This window comes from Corvus cornix, chromosome 13 (assembly GCF_000738735.6).
Source record: "Corvus cornix cornix isolate S_Up_H32 chromosome 13, ASM73873v5, whole genome shotgun sequence".
Taxonomy (NCBI): Eukaryota; Metazoa; Chordata; class Aves; order Passeriformes; family Corvidae; genus Corvus; species Corvus cornix.
In genome coordinates this window covers 5,402,500-5,415,613 of record NC_046343.1, presented here as the reverse complement: position 1 = coordinate 5,415,613, position 13,114 = coordinate 5,402,500, and the positions used below count along the sequence as shown (strand labels likewise).

At 41.1% G+C, this 13,114-nt stretch overlaps 1 protein-coding gene across 3 annotated transcripts in view; it reads left to right on the top strand.

Moving 5' to 3' along the window:
* The window catches only part of SGCD (sarcoglycan delta), a 308,053-nt gene that overhangs the window by 48,015 nt on the left and 246,924 nt on the right, over positions 1-13,114 (top strand). The window contains exon 1 of one of the 3 annotated variants that reach the window (XM_019286107.3): positions 1,632-1,692. The exons of 1 other annotated variant lie outside the window; for it this stretch is intronic. The gene's annotated coding sequence lies outside the window, so the exon portion shown is untranslated. Of the gene's footprint in view, positions 1-1,631; positions 1,693-13,114 lie in introns of those variants that run through there. One more of the 3 variants, XM_019286105.3, reaches the window with a different exon arrangement.

Sequence of the window (13,114 nt, the reverse complement as noted above, 5' to 3'; positions counted from 1 at the left end):
GGGATGCAGTCATTTGTATAACTCCAGCTGCACGCTGCTGGAAGCAACACAGAGTGTTTTAAAGAGGTCTTACATTTTGTTACCAGCAGATTATGTTTAGTTAAATAAAAGTGCATGTTGGAGTTGCCTTATACAGTTGTACAGAAAGTAAAAAATAAATTGTCCTCATGAGGTGAACCAGTACTTTGATTGTGAGACTTAGAGCCTTACCACTTCCCCTTAAGTAGATGAAAATGGAGAGTGCAAGTGTTTCTAAGAAGCAGTGTGCTTATGTGATGTAACTGTGAGTGGTGTTGGTTTCAGGGCACAGTGCTTGGGCTGCCTAAATCACACACGCTGTCAAACAGTCCCAAAGCGTGTTTTGGCTTTTGGTAGCATGCAGGCAAAAATCCTGTCATATTGTGGATCTTGAATCACTGGATATCTGCCCTGAAAAGTTTGCATCATTGATTTAGAGCCCAAATGAGGTCATACCTGGTTCCTAGCCTACTACAGACAAGTTCTGTTTTTGCAGAAAAGCGTACAAAGCAACTAAATTTTCGCCACAAATAAAAATGCTAACTGCCTTTGGAAATTAAGTTATTAATAGTCCTTAAATTTGTGTTTTGGCTGCTGGTAGTCCCTGCCTTGCCTAGCAAGAATGGGCGTTAGACTGTCTCACATCCCTGACAAATGTTCAGATTAGCAGTGTGAGCGGCATTACGTGATCAGAGGGCCAGGATCTAAAGTGCTCACTTCCCCTTCATGCACTTCTGCTTCTCCAACAATAATGCATCTTCATTCTTTGGAATGACCCTTGACTGTGAGATGCTTTTAAGTGGCAAGAGTTTGCTGCAGAAAGGCTAAACCAGCCCAATTAATATTCCAGTTTTCCACCAACAAGGATGAACACGGGGAACCTGTGGCACTTGAGGTATTTTGACCTGATTGTTCACAAACTCTGTGTTTGATCACCAGACTAGAAGACAGTGTCATCCCTGGAAAGGGACTGTGATGGCTTTAATGCAGTTCTACATCTTACTGTCATACCAGTTGTGTGAGGAAAAAGAGTTTATCACCCCCACATTTGCATTGGGAGGGCAAATTCCTGTCCTGTAAAACTTGGTGATTGTGAGGAAGCTTCCCAAAACTTGTCTTGCTGCAGTCAGGATTTTACTTATTACTAGAAAAACTCTAGGAGCTGAAAGGCAACTGCTGTGTTTCATTATTAAACAGCAGAGTTTTCAGCTTGGGTTTTAAACCTGGTGTTTTTAAGCCTGCAACCTCTCATCTGAAGGACATGCTGAGAAGGGCTTCCTACTTTCTGAATTGGTGTTTAATGTGTGGGAAGTGTACATCCCAACTGAAGTTTGTCTTCAGAAGCTTCTAATTAGGACAGAATGATTTGATTTTTCAGGAGGTACCTTTTGGGTTTCCAGAAATAACAAGGCAGCCACAAGGGTGATGCAGAGCAGGTATCACAGGTTACTGTCATCTTTGCAACTCTCAGAAGTGTTTTGGTGGAAAGCAAACCCATGTGTTTGAATAAATAAATATTTTTTACTTAATTTACGGTTTTCAATCCAAAAGAAACTGTCAAGTTTGAGGTATAATGACTGACTTTTTTTTTTTTTGTTTGCAGTGGCATGAAAATTTTCAGAAAAACTGAGTGATGTTTTAAGCTACTTCCCTGCAGGATGCGGAGCCACTTAGGTATTATTTTCCATATAACTTTATACAACAAAGCAGGAGAAAGGAGGCAGGAGAGCCAAGTGTAAAGTGGTCTCTTGGGCAGTAATGATATGGTATGCATTGCAGAGAAAAAAAGGCAAGTGTTTGAAATCACTGCAGTCAGTCTGTGTGTGAATAAAGACAAGAATTACCCCGTGTCTGGTTTCCTGTCAGAGCTGAAAGGCTGCTCATGCTTGCTCACAGATAGCGTTTCATTTGGTAACTAAGTGTTCTTGGTCCTGAAATCTGGGTGCAGAGGGGAGACCTTACAACTGATGGTTCCATTTCAGAGGGAGTCCTGAGCAGTCTGTGGAGAAAGGACAGTGTCTCAGCTGTAAAGGCTGCTGCTTGGTTTGATGAAGTAATGACCAAGACTGAAACACGTTTCTGCCAGAAACTGCTGGACAGACTAGCACAGGAGATAGGTTGGTAGTCTTAGACAGGAGATACTTTTGTATTTAATCTCCTTTTCCATAAGAAGAGCAGCATGTTATCCCAATGCAGAAGTGTTTAAGGCCAAGCTGGATGGGGCTTTGAGCAACCTGGTCTAGCAGAAAGTTTCCCTGTCATGCTAGGGTGTGATGATCTTTATGGTCCCTTCTGACCTAGACCATTCATGGTTCTTACGGTTCTTTGTTTGTGGATTGTCCTGTCTTCCTGTTTTCCTGATTAACATTTGGAGGCACCTTGAACCTTCTAATCCCAGTAGATGTGCACCAGCAAGACATTTCTGGAGATTCAGGTCTTGAATCAGTGATGTAACCATGTGTGGGAAGCAGCACTTCAAAACCTGAAGCTGTTCAGTGATGGAGGTCTCCAGGCTGGTCTTTGTGGCCACAGAATGGTCAGTGGGGTCTTCCAAGTGGCACTGGGCTCTGGCTTCCTTTGCAGTTTAAGTCTGTAAAAGCAAGGAAAGATTTCAAAGCCAAGCAGCAGATGTGAGCCTTTGGCCTGTGAATTCACTGTTGTTCCCTGGCACCGAGATCCTCTGTGCCAGAGAGGGGAATTTAGTGCAAGCTATAGTAGGTAGAAACACAGAGGCTTTATGTTTCTGTCTGAAGTCATCTCGTCGAGCTTTCGGGCTGGGATGTTGGCAGCTGAGCAAAAGGCTGCTTATTCTACATGACTCTGAACAGTTTGGAATAGCTTCCACGCACGAATCAGTGGCTTGTTCCCTCAAAAAGCAAGTCAGAAACTTTTAGTGCATCTGTCAGTCATTGCTCTTGCTTTTATGGGTCAGCTCTGAGGAGCCTGTGTGATTAGAGCACCGTGTGTAGTCTCCAGGCAAGTTTTACAGCTTTGCCAGTGGAATGCAGATTTCGCTTATAGTTCTAAATTATTATCAGTATGCTTTAGAAGACCTTGTTTATTTAGCTAAGCCACTTGCCTGGTCTCAAAACTGGCAGAAGAGAATCTTCCTCCCCTCCCTTCTTGCTTTCTCTATGTCCTCCAAATAGACATAAATAATGCCCTTTTTCCTCAGTCTCCTAAAAATGTCGGTTGCATTTCAGTGAGAACAATGAAATTGCAGGTAACTTCTGTTCCTCTCATATTTCCTTTTGCAAAGCAATTTCATGCAGTCTGTGGGATTTGTTGATCCTTGTAGGATGAAGTGCCTGCAATTCCTTCTGTTTTTCCTCCCCGGGAGATCCCTTGCACGCTGTCTCTGTGAGCCGCATATCAGCTGTAGCAGATCCTCTCTCCCTGTCGGTGCTGGTAGCTCTCCTCAGCAGTCTGTTACTGTTCAAAGCTTTGAAATGATCAAAGAGGAGGATGAGGAGTAACAAACTGCTTTAACATTTGTTCTGGCAGGGATGGAGTTGCTCATGTGAGGTGTGTTGTGGGGCACGTGCTCTGGAAGGTGTAAAGTGTTACTGCTGCTGCTTTGATAGAGCCACAGGGAGTCTGATGCAGAAATGGAGAAATTCCTTCTTCCTATTGGCCCCTTTTGATATCATGCTCCCCAAGATCTGCATTTCCCAAAGTCTTGGGCTTTCACTCCCTTTAAATTATTCCCCAGCTTTGAGGGGAGGAAGGGCATGACCAGAATTGTTAGACAGAAATGCCCGAATTTTGAAACTTACCCCAAACCTTTTTTCCTCTTTGGCTTTTTAAGACCCTTGTTTATGGAAATAGTTTTTCCTTGTAGTCTCCTTCTTCCTCTGGAAGATGAAACTGCAGATTAAGTAACGTCACCCATGGGAGCTCTCATGATGGTTATTGGCTTCCTTTGAAATACCGAATTGTTCTCTGTTCCATAAACTGTGACGCTGGCAAGTAGGGATGTGGGGATATAGATTTTTGCAATAGTATCTATCTAACCACAGTTTGAGATATTATTTTCTTACTTTATTTTTTAATTCCTCACACGTTAGCCATAAGAAAAAGGGTAAAATCTTTCCAGTCTGAAAGGGACCATGAACAAATAGATGGTTTTGAAGAGCAGCAAAATGTGAAGCCACTTTTCTGCTATAGTTCCTCAAAGCAGCTTTGTATGTCAGATCTGATATTTCTTTTCAGCTTCATCTGGGAGCAAAAGCAACATGTAAGCTTCATGTATGTAGCTTGAAGTCAGAATGATAATTTTAAATTTAAAATCACTTTTGTGTTTAGTTTATGAGTGTCTTTATTAGCTCAGTAAATAGAACCTACTAGAGCAAAACAAATTGCTGCTGCCATGGCATTGTAAAAGAACTTGCTTCTACCTTGGTTAAAAGGAATTTCTGTAAAAATAATCTGCAAGAAAAAAAGGTTACATGGATGTTTCAGTAAGTCACAGTGAATATGAACTTGTCTGCTAGCACAGGTTTCATTTTGTGGGAAGAGAAAGTTGCAGCTAATTTATGATAGAAATATGAATGTCAAGAAGAAGGAATTAATAAAACAGACAAGAAGGAATTCTTCATTCCAGGAATGTGCATTGCTCTTTTCATAGAAAAGTTTTGGTTCAGTTACGTTCTGCTGCTTCAGCCTTTTCAAAATTTGCATGTAAGTGTTTGGGCTTTAACTCCTGGAAGAGATTAACAGCTTTTCTGAGTAAAAAACTGCATCTGACTTATGGGGGGTTGCTCATGTTAATGGTTTGTTATACCTAACAAGCTCTTGACATATTTTTCTCCCATGAGATAAATAATTAATAACGATTAAATATGACTGTTTGAACAATTGTTTTGCCCTAATGCAATATCTGACTTAAAATTGAAAATTCTTTTGCTGGTGTTGTCCATTTACTTTTGCCTCAGTTATGGACTTCCTCTTGTGCAGTTGTAAATTAGCACCATTGCATCATATTTGCAGATAAAAGTTTAATGAAAATTCTTATGTCAGTGTGGTTGCCCAACAGGAAAAAAAATTGGATTGCTCTGAGATAGCTCAAGGGAGAACAGAATACTTTATGGAATCTGAGGTCATAAGTTACTTTTAAGTATCTTGAATCAGGTTTATTAAAAAAGTGGTTAGGAGAAAAAAAATGGAATTATCTGTTTTGTGGAAATCTTTCTTTTGAATTAGGTCACTTGTTCTAAGCTTCCATAGTCTAAATCTGTATATCACACATGCAGTATTTTATCTCACCTAAAAATTACAGCTGAGGGGAAAAAATCAAAGAAGTTCAAAGAAGTTCTGTTTTATTCAACCCTGGCTAAGAGAATGCATGTATGATCCCCAGCCTGCCTCTGGAAGGCTTTGTCTTAATGGGGGGTAAGAGGAAGAGGGAAATCTATTATTTAACCTTGAAAAAAACCTCTCTCCCTGAAAGAAAACGCAGTAGATACTATCAGCTCTATTCCACTTTCAGTCTCTCCAGATGTTTGTGGAAATGGGAGTGGATTTAAGTGTCCTTAAGAACTGTGTGGTTGATGAAATCAGCTGAATTCAGGGATGGGCAGGCATCTTTCTGCAGCTTGTTTTAGAACTTGATTAATACACAGATTTCTTGTCTCCTGTTCTCGCTCTCATGAAAACTTCTGAAATTAGTGGGAATAAAGTGGCAACTTCAGTTGGAACTTTATTCCTTTGATGCTGCATCTGAAAAGTTCTAAATGTACTGTACTTCAACAGTGCAGTGTGCAGGTTGGTCAACAGGGACTCCGAATTGTCAGAAACAAATGTGAATTAATTTTTTTTTCCTTGAATGTTGCAATTTTGTTTCAGCTCATGTGGGCTCTGTCATATCAATTGCTGTGGAGTAAATTATTACTAAATGTTAGGTGGTAGTGGTGATTATTTCAAAGATAGGGTAATCTAGAAGAGACAGCTTGCACAGGAAAAGCAGTCAGTCATATTAACTAAACTGGCAATAACTGCCACAAAACATCATCATCATTTTATACCCCTTTTGGTCTTGCTGTTGAACTAGATGAACTATGTCCTTGTTTGTGTTTCAGAGAAGAAATCTGAAATACAGTCACTTCAGGCAAAATGCAAGAGCCTTGATTTATTGATGTTATTTTATCAATTTTGCACAGGTTTTGCAGGGAGGAGGGAAGGAAGGAAGATTAGGAATTTCAGATGAAGACAGGCAGAAATGGTCACAAATGCCTGTCACACCCAAGAGCAGTAATAAAATTACTGCCGTGAAGGAAAATGATATCATTGATTATGAAATTTCAAATTGGTGCCTAGAGCACTAGGAAAGCTGAAAGTGTGAGCCAGTTTATTTAACAAGGAGAGTAGGTGCAAACATATTAATATGCTTTTAAAGAGAAGGAATCTTCTGCAGGAGGACATGGTGTCAGTAATTTATGGGCATGAGCAAAATGCTACATCAGTGATTTATAGTGTCAGGCAGGGCTATTAATGGGATTAGGGTTCAGAGTTTAATTTACTTCCCTCTTTAAAAGAGAAGAATTATCTACTGTAAAGACACATATGAGTTGTTTTAAATGGGGTGTGAGGACCCTTCTGGGTTAAACTGGAGGAACTGTTTTAAAGCAGTCAAGAGAGGCAATGGACATTGCCTGTTCTGTTTCTTAGGTATATGATAACCATGAGGAGTCCCTGTAGGTGCCACCTCTCAGGGCAGAGCAAACAGGGGCAGGACTGGTTCTGTCTGGGCTGGCACCAGTGAATTTTGTTATTTACATATTTTTTCCTAACCTATAAGAGCTGTTCTGTTGGCAAAGATTTGAAGTTACTTGACTTTCTTAGTTCAAAGGAGAAAGAGGTGCTTCATTCTTAGTGTCAGGTGACTTAATTTCTTCTGAAGATGTTAAGACCAGAACTGCCTCTTGTTGTGACTGTCTTGGTATCCACTGTGGTAACATGAGGGATATTTGCATAGTTTTCACAACAGTTAAAGTACTACTTGAAGGAAGACGCCAGGAGCTAGACATGGCATCATTACTCTGATTTATGGATGAGAAATGAAGCTCAGAGAAAATTCCAGTTTTCAGGGTTGTGGAAACCAGAGGCTTCAGGGAAGGGGACTCATCACCCCAGAAGTAAGACTTGTGTAGGTAAAAAATTAGTGTTTCATTGCTTCCGTCATTAGGAAATCTGTTTGCAGTCCCAAGCCCCAGTGACTCTAGACATTTGCCACCCAGTTCTCTAAATCTGCTTTTTGAGCACAGTTTCTCTTCCCTGTTTGCCCTGCAGAGCTGCTGCTTGCTATCTTGAGCATCCTCCTCTTCCTCAGTTTTCAGTTAATCTCTCCCCACTCATCCCAGTCTGTTCCCCTGGCTGGCGCAGAGCTCTCCCAGCGGCTCTCATCTGTGGGAGGGAAGTGTGATTTAACGGGGAGGAGAGAGAAGCTGAGTGCTTATGCCTCTGAGTGATTTTTGAGCTGTAGGTTTATTGCCATATACACCTCACGTTGCTTAAAGTCTCCTCTGGAGATCTCTTCCATCCCTTGCAGCTTGCTTTAAACTTCTCTGGACGAACTTCTTGGCTGCTTCCACTGCTGCTCTGAATAAAACTTCAGGTAGATGCAGTGCCTTTGCTGTGACCTTCAGTATCACTCCCACAGCTGATATGAAATACCATGCAAACCTCAATGCAATTCTCCATGGCTGCTGTAGGCAAAGTCTCGTATTAACGGAGGGGCCACAGGGGATTCTGATTGTGCTGTTTCTTCTGATTGTCACACTGGCTTAAAGATAAGTTATGCTTGGGGTCGTCTGGCTGTATCTCCCTGTGCATTTCACTTAGGTATAAAATAATCCACACCTAGATGCTTTTCTATTATCAGAATGCTTTAGATGAGTTTGGACTTAAAGGCTTTCTAGGTAAGATGGATATAGGGGAGTAATTTGTGAGGCAGGAACCTTACTGGAAGCAGGAGGAGGGATTGAGGCTTTAGAGTGAGAGGATTTTAGAAGGTAGGAACTGGATATTGGATGGGGAAATTCTTGCTGGGAGTCTGGGAAGGTATTGCAAGAATGGGTTTGGATGGAAGTTGAAGTACTGGTTGGGTGTGTGGTGAGAACTGTGGATACTGGGTGGGCTGGACATCTTCCAGCAAATGGAGAGGTGAAACCATCATATTATAGCAAGGAAATAATTGGGCTTTGTGTGAAGCGGAAAATAAAAAGAAACTAAAATGATTCTTTAGGTCTAAAATGCTTGGTTTGAAGGCAGCCAGAGTGATTGCAGCTTTCAAAGAGCGTTTTTCCCAAGACGAAGTTTCAGTTGGCATAAAAGCTAGCATTTGACATCTTTTTCATATAATGATTGTATTAACAAAAGCAGACCTCGCTGTTGGCTGCTTTTGTAAAACAACTCCAGCGCTTCTCTTCATTCTCTTAGCTCCTGCGTGCGACTTGAAGTCAGCTCAAAACTCCTGCTGGAATGCAAGCAGGTCAGCTCCTCTGACGCAGTTAGAGTAGTAGAAAGTGCTCCACATGGCTTGACAAAGGCTCTTTGCAATTGTTCATCTCTGTTGCAGCGGGCAGTTTTAATACACTGATGTTTGCAGCACTCTTGCATTTAACGTTCTCATCCCACAGGCAGTGAGAGAAGGATGCTTTACAGGCTGCTCAGGCATCTGCCCTGAGATGCTGCTGTACAGCTTATATAAAGCCTGCAGTTACTGGGAGTTCCTTTGTAATTAGTGATGTTTTAATTCTTGTTGCAAATACTGGCTTCAGCTGCTGGCTTAGGTATTCTTATAGCAGTAAAAATGGACCTCACTGACCAGAAGGGACTGGAGAGAGCCTGCGTTGAATTGTCCTAATGTTTCTGGTGTCCTCATGTGAAGGTGGCTTTCCTCAGACTGCTCTTTCATTTCCAAGTTGTGTTACAGTTGTAATTTTCTCTGAAGTGCCCAAACAGAGATTTATTTGTGCTCTCCCTTTTCCTTGTGGGATGCATCCGCAATTAAACCTCACACCTTTATGGGAAGTCCATATCACTTCTTAAAGGCTAAAATTCCCAGCTTTTCTCCAGTGTATTGCATGCTGTGTAATTTAAATAGCAATCCTGATTTCTTTTGTCTCTAAGAAGAGTGCAAGGGTTAGGGCAGGAGTGTGTAGAGAAGGAGGCAATCTGTATTTTAAGCCCTTCCAGCAACACAGCCTGGTGGAGTGTGTATGTGGGAGGAGGTTTCTACATAGGAAACTTGTGATGTGAGGAATCCTAGGAGCCATGAGGATTGTGTAAATGTTTGCTCTTTAAAGCAGAAATAGTCAGCTTTCTCTACTGAGAAAAATCACTTTGCTTATGAGAGAGCACAGTTTATTAACTGTGGTGACTGGACACGAAGCAAAGGGAAGGGACTAATTTTGTAGACTAAAAAAAAACCCCAAAAGAACATTTCTGCACTGTTCTGATTTATTTTTACAATCATGTTATCTTTATCTGGTTGCCATCATTCAGATACAGCTGACTAGAGGTGTGGGGAAGCACAGAAATTTTGAGCAGAGCATAAATACGAGAATGAACATTTGTTTCATTACTGTGAACATAGCCAGGATAGGTGAGAAAAAGCAATGTGAGATAAGTGCTAGACATCAGCTTTGTTATAGTTTGCATTTTATTAATAAAAATTCTTGGAAATCATTATCTTTTAGCAGCTTATTGAAAACTGCTGCTGTGGCTGTGGGAGTCGTATTTCTTACTGGTAGAAATTGGTGTAGCTGAATTAGAAGTGTGATATTCCACTAGACTTGGAAGCTGCTCCAGTTGGACAAGGGCAAGTTATCTCTCTTTGTCAGACTGAATTGCACAGCTGGGCTTTGCTCTGTGTTGCATTTCACTGGGACAGATAACAGGCCTTTAGTTTAGTGGAGAAAGGCATGTGAATAACCAACAGCTCCAAATTAAGGACAGGAAAATTAGCAGTTAGACACTTCAGGATAGAGAAGGCCAAACTGTGTGTTGGTTGTACGTTTTCTTGCTTTTGATGTGCTCAGATCATGACGGAATGACTTTCTGGGAGACTTTTGGTTGGACTGAAGGTGTAGCCTTACTACAGGGGGAGACTGTGGGAGACTGCCTTGTGTGACTGATCAAATTAAATGAGCTAATGGTGTGTTGTGGTGTTAAAAATCCCTAATATCGGGTACAAGCTACCTTGCTGCTGATGGTGCTGTATTCCACACCTTTTGACAAGCTGGTGAATGTATTTCTGAGATGGTTTATGCAGTCCTTTCAAAATGTAATTCCACACTGTAAGGGAAATCTTGGTTTTATGAAAAAGATGCTGTGTTTGTATTAAAGCTAAATAGAGGTTTATTAATTAAAGCTTTTGTTTTGGGGTTGTTTTTGGTGTACGATGGATGAAAAATACAAAAGGAAAGCATCCCCTGGCTGCAAAGGGGGATAGTTCTGAGTGATTGCTGAGCAGATTTGAAGAGGTTTTGTAAACTCACCACAGCACAGTTTAAGGGGAAAGTATGACTGAGAAACAATCTAGGTTAAAAAACAAGAGAGAGAAGGGATGTGATGGCAATCTGTGTCCCAGTGTCCTGCTCCATCTCTGAATGAAGACTGCTGAAGTCCTGGGAAAGTGAGGTAGACATCTGCCTTCTCTGGCATGGATGAGTTGATGTTCCTGCCTGTAGCTGATGCTTGTTTAGGATGGCCAGAAGTGCCCATGGCAGCTGCTCTGCCTGTGCAGGAGACTGGAGGCACTGCTGGGTGTGTGCTCCACACACTGTTGGCTTGGAGAGACAATTTTCAATGACTGATCTTGGTTTGTTTCTGAAGAACTCTAAATTTTCCTCCAGAGTAACTCAGTAACAAAGTGCCCTGATTGGCTGCTGAGCACCTGGAGCCAAGAGGGTTAGAGAAGCTTAAAGGGGCATAATTGTATTTATTGAAGATTAATTCTGAGGACTGGTGTCTCTTTCTCCCACTTCAGTAGGAAACCAAATTTTGCAGGAATCTATATTTCCTGGCTCTGAAGTCATCAGCTTTTAAAAAAAAAATTTATATATATTTTTTTAGTATTTGTGTGCTTTTTAGCAGTGCTGAATTGGTCTTTTTCAAATGGTGTAAAAAAGAGTATCTTGGTAGGGTTTTATATAAAACTGCAGTAGCCTCACTTGTGTACCTGGACTGAAAATGCACCTTTCCTGCAGTTCTGGACAAAACTCAGAAAATTCACCAGAATTTCACACAAGGTCTACTATTACCTGTTCTTTCTACTCATTGTGCAGGCTGACCCCTCACCAGGAGAATATATGTCTGGGAAGGGGCCTCCTGGGTCATTAGGTCTGTTTCCCTGCCATCATAAGCAATCACATCACATGAGTCCTTTCATTAACTGACCAAACTCCATTTTAGAAGTATGAACACTTTTTGCCCTCACTACTTCCCCTGGAAAACTGGTATAGAACCTCGTTGTCTGATCTCCAGCAGGTATTTATTCACAGCTGGTTTGCACCCCCTTGTTTCTATGCCAGCACTGTCCTTCGGTGTAAATAGGCTTTTTCCCCGAGTGTTTGCTTGTTTGGCATATTCAGAAGTTCAGCTCTTCCCAGCCTTCCTTTGGTCAGGCCAACAATCATCCTCTTAGTCCTTTCCGCCCACTCAAGAGATAAAAATCAAATTACCCACATGAGAAATTCTTCTCAGCGATTGCTAAAACTCTAAAGAGAAAAAGGCAGAGGAAACTTTAAAGGACAGCTAAACTGAGAATCTTTTACACTTCTGTTTTGTGGTCTTTGTAAAGAATGTCATCAGTTTTTTTGTTTCATCGATGCCATGGCTGCTGCTAACTCCCAAGCTCAGCAATATGAGGGCCATAGGGGTTTTCATCCTAGAGGTTCTGTAAGGAGAAAGTCAAAGAGGAGAGACTTGGGAAAGTATTTCTCATGTAGCACAAGTAATTTTGGAGAGAATAGTAAAAAATTCTGCTGGATGTGGTGGTGTGAGGTGTCATTGCAGACCTTGTGGCAGTGATGTTCCTCACAAAAAGGGTTTTTGGTATTTTGGTGTGATCCAAAAGAATCTGTGCTCTCTCTCTACCACCTCTGCTCAAGATTTTATCTCTTTAAAGATATGCTCTGTAGATATGCTGTGGCTGCATATTTCTCCTGGTCAATGAGAAGTCAAATTTCAAACTGTTCCTTGCCAGGCAGGTGATAATAGCTTTAAATTTAAAGAAAAGAGTGAAATGACTGAACAAATAGGTTTAAATTTAAAGAAAAGGATGGAATGACTGAAAAAATAGGTTTAAATTTAAAGAAAAGGGTGGAATGACTGAACAATTTAGTACATGGAAAAACAGCTGGAGAAGAGGTGACTGAGGGGATGGTGGTGAAAGTCTGCTAATCGTGATATGGGAAAAGCTGAGAGGGGATACTGTTCATTCTCTTTCATAACTGAAGAATCAGAAAGCATCATATAAAAACTTCTAATTACTTCAAAAATATACAGAGCAAGATTATTCCTCACACAGAACCTGCTTCTGGAAATCTCTGTGCAGGATAATCTGGTAGCTGAAGCTTTCTGCAGGTTCAGGATGTGGCTGTGAGAAATACACCGGTGGTTCTCATGTACAGAGACAACATCTGCTGGCTCAAGAAGCTCTGGGGCCACAAGTTGGGATTATTTTGGAAGAGCCTGGTGTTTGTATCCTGTTCTATTTCTCCCAGGTCAAACAGTAGCTGTTTTAGTTCAATGATTTAGGCCAAGTGATTTAAGTTCAGTGAACCTTTGAGCTCATCAGCTCCAGCTGTTCTTAAAGTGGTTTTGTATGTATTGTATGGTCCTGCATGTCTTGTACACTTTTCATCTTTGCCAGTGGTAAGTATTAGGATGATTATGTTGGTTAACAGGTCCATTTAAATGCTGCTGTGGGATTTGTTGTCCAACATGCAAGTTGGCCCTTGTCTTTCCAACTGAAAATACCCAAGAAATCCAAATCTTTCCTGCTGAGACATCATAATAGATTTTATAGGAAAAACTGCTGGAAGAATTAGATAAAGAGACCTGAAAACATGGAGAGGGGAAGAGGTATTAC